This window comes from Nycticebus coucang, chromosome 13 (genome assembly GCF_027406575.1).
Source record: "Nycticebus coucang isolate mNycCou1 chromosome 13, mNycCou1.pri, whole genome shotgun sequence".
Lineage (NCBI taxonomy): Eukaryota > Metazoa > Chordata > Mammalia > Primates > Lorisidae > Nycticebus > Nycticebus coucang.
The window spans coordinates 82894087-82900715 of NC_069792.1; the positions used below are offsets into that span (position 1 = coordinate 82894087).

A 6629-nucleotide genomic window follows, 5' to 3' on the forward strand; every position below is an offset into this window, starting at 1 on the left:
TACTTCTAGGATAACGAGTTCCATATGTAATGTTGTCAACTGAATTGTCCTTTTGCTTGTGGCTTGAAGTTTCACTGAAGTTTCTAAGAATATTTCTAGTATTCTAAAATTGTATGAATGAGTTTATAGTCAACTTATATAGCTCTTTCATGATTATATAAGCTCCAGGGGCATTGCTTTCGGTCTTGTGTTCCAATCCTCCCAATCTGAACAGCCATAATATTCTTGAGACTCCTTTTTAGAAACACTAGGCATTGTCTATGTGATTCCAAACATCTGGCTAGAAAGGAAAGGCAATATCAGCTGTGTTCGCATGTGCAGCTGTTTGGCATTATATCCCTTAGCATCAAGTTCTTCCCTGGATAACTGAGGGCAAGGAATATGTGGCCATACCTTCCTTTCTCTAATAGTTACTAAGTAGTACAAGAGGGGAACAGGGCTCAGATATGATAAATCAGGAGGCCAAAGTGCCAACACATCTAAAGAGGTCATTCAACTTGATTTTTCTCATTTTGAAACAATGAGCTGATTTTCCTCTAGTGACTTACAATGGCAGGGATCTGATAATGAATTTCCAAAAAGGAAGCCTCCAAAAGTGTTTAGTAAACAGACAGAAGCTTTGTTCCTTTTGTGGTGGGTTTTCAAGCTAGGACATCCTGTGGTCAAGAAGTATTAAGGAAGTGCTCTCCAAAAATCTCTTTTCTCAAATGAAGCCTTAAGTATCTAACTTGTATACAGTCACAGTACCACTGGACTATACTGCATAAGACATCTTACAAGATAAATAAGCTATAATGTTTGGATAATGGAAGAAAAGGGTCATTACGATGTTGCATGCAATGAGCAAAATACTGCAGTTTCCAATTAAGTGCTCAGCTTAGTTGTACAATAAACGATTTGTTGTACTTATCAAATATAATTTGCAATCTTGGAATAAGTGACTTATGGCTATGCAGTAAAAACAGAGACATTTATGGTGAGGCACATGGGTTGCATTATCTTTTCTAAGGCTTGCTGGCTCCTCCCCAGACTGGGCCTGACTACCTGGTGTAACTAGGAAGCAAGGACCCAGGTAGCTTGGCAGGAAAGACTCTGATCTACTTTAGCTGACAATAAGCCAAGTGTCATTCTGCCGGAAATCCTTAACTCAGATTAGCTGCTGTCTGGGAGGCAGTGCCTTTTTATTTTGAAATATTAGAGACAGGAAGGACAAGGAAATCCCAAAAGAGACCAGGGGCTATGTCATATGTTTAAAGGGGTTTCTTGGGTCATGTTATGCAACTACCCACTTCCTGAACTTTACCTTCAGGGAGAAATTGAAAACCTTCCTTATGCCTAAATACCTAACTTAAAGACAAGAGAGCATTCGCCTGCATGCTCGTGCATGTGTTTTGATCTCTTTAACAGTTCTAAGTCACTTGGAGTTTCCATGTATTTGAATTTGGCTAGAAACAGCCTCTTGATTCTCAGAAAAAAAAAAAAAATGTCTTAAAGATCCACAAAGTAGGCTCAAGAGGCTTCTTGGACATCAAACCTCTTACAAAACATTTTTGATGAGTCAAGTGTTAATGAAAGGCCAAATTTCTCTGACAAACATGAGCTTAACAAAAAGTGGGGGGTTGGGGAAAAAAGGGAAGAGATGAGGTGACCTTGGGAAGATAGGTACTGCGTACTATTTTACTGATCACAATGTATTATACAAAGATTTCTTGATACATGAAAACAGCTAGAGCTGGATTCACTCAGCACTGATTTCTTTCAGCAGCAAATCTGACAGTAATATTTGGTTCAGTTACTCTTTAATATTATCCCAAAGCAATTCTTCTATCATGACACCCTGTCACATTTCTAAATAGTAATTGATATTACCTTGACTGCATTTTTTTTTTTTTTTAGAATCAGAATATTGTCTATGACTATCTTGTTTGGCAATAGTGAATATAATCACATCCTGAATTCAGAAAATGTGAATGAAGATATTAGAACAGACTTTCTGTAGGAGAGGATGCTTCAAATGAGTGTTAAAAGACATGCAGGATTAAGCCATTTATAGAAACAAGGTTAAATCAACAGGAAAAAAAATGTTTCAAAATATATTAAAACTGCATATGTTTTGGAAACTACAAACCTTCTGGGTTTCCAAAATGTGCAACTTAAGAGGAAGTAGAAGATGAAGTGACAAAGGAAAGCAGGACTTAAATCATGGCAGGATTTTGAGAAGGATGATTAACCTCAGAAAGATTGCCATGAGGAAGAGGAGTGAGTGTCGTAATATCATGCTGGCTGCAATGTGGAGAATGGATCCAATGGGACCAAACCCATAAGCAGGGTGACAAGTTTGAGTGAAGGTGCCGTATTCTAGAAAAGCACTGATGAAGGCCCGAAAACGTACCACAAAGGTTGATGGACTCTGGTAAGATACGGAGATTCCATAAAAAGAATTTCCTTTTCCAGGTACAAAGTTAAGAGCTAGCAAACGTGTAGAAATATTATTCAGCCTTCTAATAAACAAAATTTCTGGAACAGAGGTTTTGGGTCTGTGTTCAAATTCCACCTGGATCATTTATGCACTGTGTGACTATGGATAACTCTGCCCCTTAGTTTTCCCATCTGTGAAATTGGAATGAAAGAATAACTCATTGATAGAGTTGTTATATGAGAATTAATTGACTTAATGTGTAAAATATCTAAAAGAGGGTCTGATAAAGAATAAACATTATATTGGTAGTGCAACACACAGATACAAGCTCTGAATGTAAACTTGGTTAGTTAATCTTTAAAACAATCCCCTGAGAAGAGAGGTCTGTCATCCTTATTTTATGGATTAGATATTGCAGATTAGGGACGAAAGTGGTGGGTGAATCCAGAGCTTCATGCTTTTAACATTTTGTTCAAACGTGTTGTGAAAATTCAGGCATTCTTGCTTCTGAATAAAAAGTATTTTTTTTTTTTATTGTTGGGGATTCATTGAGGGTACAATAAGCCAGTTACACTGATTGCAATTGTTAGGTAAAGTCCCTCTTGCAATCATGTCTTGCCCCCATAAAGTGTGACACACACTAAGGCCCCACCCTCCTCCCTCCATCCCTCTTTCTGCTTCCCCCCCCATAACCTTAATTGTCATTAATTGTCCTCATATCAAGATTGAGTACATAGGATTCATGCTTCTCCATTTTTGTGATGCTTTACTAAGAATAATGTCTTCCACTTCCATCCAGGTTAATACGAAGGATGTAATTTTTACTTTAAGGGAAAAACTCAGGAACAAGTAGTAGCATCCAAGGTACATTTTCCCTTCTTTGTGCACAGGAGGGAGTTCATGCAACTGTGCACTTTACAGGTAATGGCTTGGTGCAGAAGAAGTAGAGGTGTTAGAATTCAGAACATGTGGTTTAAAGAGCAACTCCCTGGTTCATGATCATTGCTTTGAGAAATGTTTTCATCTGGGTGTGGTTAAAGATGGAAGATAATCAAGTTGGTGAAAGCCCTTTGCAAACGGTAACGTGCTGGATAAGCATTAGTTATTGTCTCCTTCAAATGAGTAAAATTTGTAGAGTCCTCTATGATCTTAACTCCCTTCTTCCCAACCACCAGATAAGCCATAAATGAAAACCATCTCTTTCCAGTACCATTGACCCTACATGTTCAGAAAGAATAAATCCTTGTCACTTTCACTCCTATATAAATGTGAGAAGGTAATTCAATGTTGCTTCTTATCTCTTTCTAGCTGGTTCTACTTTAGCATGACTCAAACATTATTTTAAATCATTTATTAACTAATGCTTCTTGCAGCAGTTAAACCAATATAGTCAATGAAGAATTTTCTGACTTAGGATAATTGCTTCTCTGGGAATCCTTAAGCATATTCCCAAGGGTCTATGAGAATTTTTGATTTGGATATTTCATTCAGCAGCAATCTAAAAATATTTACAAAAGCATAATTTTGCCCCAACCCAATGGGGGAATCTGTGGCCTTCTCAGAGGTCCTTAACTGTAGCCTTTTTACTGAATCCAAATTTTATAGAATGAATCCTTTTATTAAAATAGGTGTAGCAGAGAGCGATGAAGCTTTTCTTCCTTGTTTTGTGCTTTATAAAAGAATAAGTTTGAAAATCAAAAGGCTGCTGAAGTTTCCCAACCCCTTGAGTAGTGCTACTTTATCCTGGGATAAAGTGAAAAAAGAATGGATGCAGAATTACGATGAAAATGGTGAATTTCTGCTAAATGAGGGTCAAATGACATCATGTTATGGTTTTGCAGTAGTTGGAACAGAGAAGAATGGTGGAAAAACTGACTGATCTCATGGCACACAGATGTATAGTCATGATGACCACAAAGGAACTTGAACATTAACGGTGAGTATGAGGTTCATTTGTGAGTGGTTTTTAGTTATACAGAAACAACAGAACCATCACATTAAATAAATGTCACAAAATTGAATCTTAATGAGTTGCATCTTTGTCTGCATTTAAGTAGTAAATGTGTTTGAATTTCATAGCTTAAGGGATTCACATGCAAAAAGGAGTTACAAATAGGTTTAAATTTGCATATATTTTAGCAACATTCTAATAAAAATCAATGCACATTGGTATTAAGCAGAACCTTTTTTTTAATGGATTTTTCCATTACTCATGTTTGATAATGATAAAATAATGAAAAGAACACAAGTTTGGAACTCAAAATAGAAATGGGTTCAAGATCCAATTCTTTTATTCTCTGGGTATGTCATTCAGGTCAGTTGCCTGACTAAGAAACTAAGCCTTAGTTTTCTTCTTCTTTTTGTTTCTTCCAATATGTCAGATATTTTTAAGATACTGAAGCTGTATTAATTCTTACTTTTAAAACAATCCTATTAAAGAGAAATTATTGTTATTTTTAATTATAGGAGAGGAAACAAAGGCATAGTGTAGTCAAGGAATTTCAAGTCACACAGCCAGGTAGTATGACTCCGGCACTCAATCTCAAACATTTTGTTTCAAGATCTTTGAAATATCCACCACAATTTCTTATATGAGGTGATGTCAAAACACTCCTGGGCAAAAAAATGGAATTAAAAGATAAAAATAAAAAATAGAAACTTTATTTCTGAATATAAGCTCTGCTGAGTCAAGACACTTTGGTAAGCAATGATAAAAAAAGAGCAAACAAAAAGAAGTCAGAATAAGGCAAATGGGGACTGTAAAGCAGGTGCATAATGATTTCCCTAGAAACACTCACAAAATTGTCTTCGTTTGATGAGAAGGAGCAGAAGTATTGTCATGGTGGAGAAAGACTCTCTGGCGATGCTTTCTCCAGAGATTTTTTGCTAAAGCTTTAGCTAACTTTCCCAAAATACTTTCACAAGAAAGAAAGTATTTAGCTTTCTTTGTCTTTGCAGAAAGTCAACATGCAAAATGGCCTGAGCATCCCCCAAATTTGTCGCCATGTTCTTTCCTCTTCACTGGCCTTCTTTTGCCTTGGCTGAACCACTTCCACCTCCTGGTTGCCATTGTTTTGATTGTGCTTTATCTTCAGGATCTTACTGGTAAAGCCCTGTTTCACCTCCTGTTACAATTCTTTGAAAAAATGCTTCAAGAAGACCAGAGGCTGAACTCAGGATGTGACAAGATGGTGAGGCTACAGGATCATCAAGGAAACACAGCGTTTGCTGGCAGAATGAGTTCCTGGCATTAAAGCAGAACCAGATGAGAGCAAAGCCCACTATTTTCATGTGGTCATTGCTGGCTCCCAGGATTCTTCCTTTGAGGGAGGGACTTTTAAACTCCAACTGTTCCTTCCAGAAAAAATATCCAATGGCAGTTCCTAAAGTATGTTTCATGACCAAAATTCATCATCCTAATGTAGACAAGTTGGGAAGAATATGTTTAGATATTTTGAAAGATAAATGGTCCCCAGCACTGCAGATCCACATAGTTCTGCTATCGATCCAGGCTTAGTGAAGTGCTCCCAATCCAGATGATCCATTAGCAAATGATGTAGTGGAGCAGTGGAAGACCAAGGAAGCCCAAGGCATAGAAACAGCTAGAGCCTGGACTAGGCCATATGCCATGAATAATATTTAAATCAATCCGATCATCAAGTGTGCATCACTTCTGTTCTGCCAAGACTTCTTTTTTTGTTTGCATTTAATGGACACAGTCTTAGAAACATTACAGAATAAAAGCCCAGACATCTTCAGTCCTTTGGTGATGAAATGCCCATTAGCAAATCTATGTCTTGTCCTGATTCACTGTTGTAAAGTATGAGCGGAGGCTAGAGGTATCATCTGGATTGTTGCAAACATTTAAAAGCAGGGGCCCCTCTCTGCTTTTATTCATTTCCCCCCATCATGGTTTAAGTATAAAGCACTGTGACTGAAGATAGTTGTCAGGATTAGCTGCAGGGGTGTGGGTGTTTTTATTTTATTTTATCTTTTTTTTTCTTCTGTGGGAGGTATTTTTATTTTAATTTTATGGACTCCTTTCCCCCTTTTTATGATGTTCTAATTGCAGCTAACCAGTTCTTTAGAATATCCTCTCTTGCCAAGTCTAACCTTATTTAGACTTTGTAGATGGACAAGCTTAATTGTTTGAAACAAAAAGGGAACATTAAATAAATATCACAGTCCTCTCTAATAACATTGTGACTTT

General features: G+C 37.1%; 1 pseudogene; it reads left to right on the forward strand.

Annotated features, from left to right (window-relative positions):
* The first annotated feature begins 5423 nt into the window (after nt 1–5423).
* Nucleotides 5424–6062, forward strand: LOC128563428 (ubiquitin-conjugating enzyme E2 N-like; annotated as a pseudogene).
* Nucleotides 6063–6629: the final 567 nt, after the last annotated feature.